This window comes from Pagrus major, chromosome 2 (assembly GCF_040436345.1).
Source record: "Pagrus major chromosome 2, Pma_NU_1.0".
In the NCBI taxonomy this organism is placed as follows: Eukaryota; Metazoa; Chordata; class Actinopteri; order Spariformes; family Sparidae; genus Pagrus; species Pagrus major.
In genome coordinates this window covers 14,905,798-14,907,326 of record NC_133216.1, presented here as the reverse complement: position 1 = coordinate 14,907,326, position 1,529 = coordinate 14,905,798, and positions in this window count along the sequence as shown.

Here is a 1,529-nt window from a genome sequence, read left to right as displayed (position 1 = left end):
TTAACTGTCAATATAATACTGTCAATAGTGTGTGTTGGAATATTAATTCTTTGGTCCTCTGGGGTTTACCCTGTACCCGCTGCACCCAGCAGAGAAGCACTGCTGTGCACAGAGTATCTTCAGTTTTTTAAGTGTAGGCGAGGATAGATTTCCATGTTTGGTAGTCATCTACAGTGCCAAGAGGGATGAATAGTATTAACTTGGGTGACACCTTTAACTTTTTTCTTTTATCGACATCCTGAAGTCAACATTTGAATCGGTCCAATACTTTAGTTTATGACTAAAAATCTGCAAAACCATGACATTCCCATCAGCCTCAGCTGTACTTTGTGTTTTGTGCTAATTAGCAAATGTGAGCAAGAAAACATGCTAAAGTAAGATGGTGAATATGGTTAACATTGTATCTGCTTAATATCATCATGTCAGCATTAGCATTAGAGCTGCAACTAACAATTATGTCATTGATGATCACGCTGTATATTATCTTCTCAATTAACCAATTCGTTGTTTGGTCTATAAAATGTCAAAAAATGATGCAAAATGAAAAATGCTAATCAGTGTTTCCTAAAACAAAAGAAGACGTGCTCAAGTGTGCACAACCCAAAGATATTCAGTTATCGAGGAGTAAAGAAACCAGAAAATATTCATATTTAAGAAGCTGGAATCAGAGAAATCAAATCAAATACTCCAAATCATTAAACGATTATCAAAATATTTGATTAAGTTAATCGTTGACAACTGATCTAATAATCATTGGCCTGCTGAGAATGCTGACATTAGCATTTAGCTCAAAGCACCTCTGTGCCAGAGTAAAGCCTTAAAAGGAAAGTTAGCGTGACATCGTGTTCAGACATGACTGACTATTCTAAAGTGCGACCTGCTAATGGTTTATATTTAGATTCATGCTGCATCTTGTTACCTTATTCAAGTGACAACCTCTCCTTGAATAAAATGTGTCTCTCTTGGATGTATCCATCATGGACTGATGACGGATCACGGACAAGGGAAATAGTTTAACAATGAAATAAACTATAATCTTCATGTTAAGTGTGAACTACATCACTGTAGCTGTGGACAATCCATTAATCAAGAGATACCTGGCAGTGTCTTAAAGAAAAGGCTGAGAGAATAGACAGTATACATTCATGCATATAGCTTTACCCGAGTGCATATATTCTGATTTGACAGTATATGATTCATAGGCATGATATGGTTCGATGTGTTTCTTAGTGCTACGTTACAGTGCTGTTTGTTTTATGGCACAACTCTCCTGGTAACTTTGAAACAGTTTCCATCAGTCGGCGAAGTTTAAGACTTAGTGCAATCATTTTTTTCCCCAAGTTAGTTCATAGGGAAACTGTAACGGCCACGTTTTTCAAGATTTCCACTGTGACAGACACTTCTTTGTCAGAGTCTTGGTGAGTGGAGGAATCCTGTATGCAAATGTTCAAGTTTCATTTCACGATTTTGCTCCACCCTTTCATCCGACGCTAAAGTCTCCCAGCCTCTGCACAGCTGAGTCTGTTGGG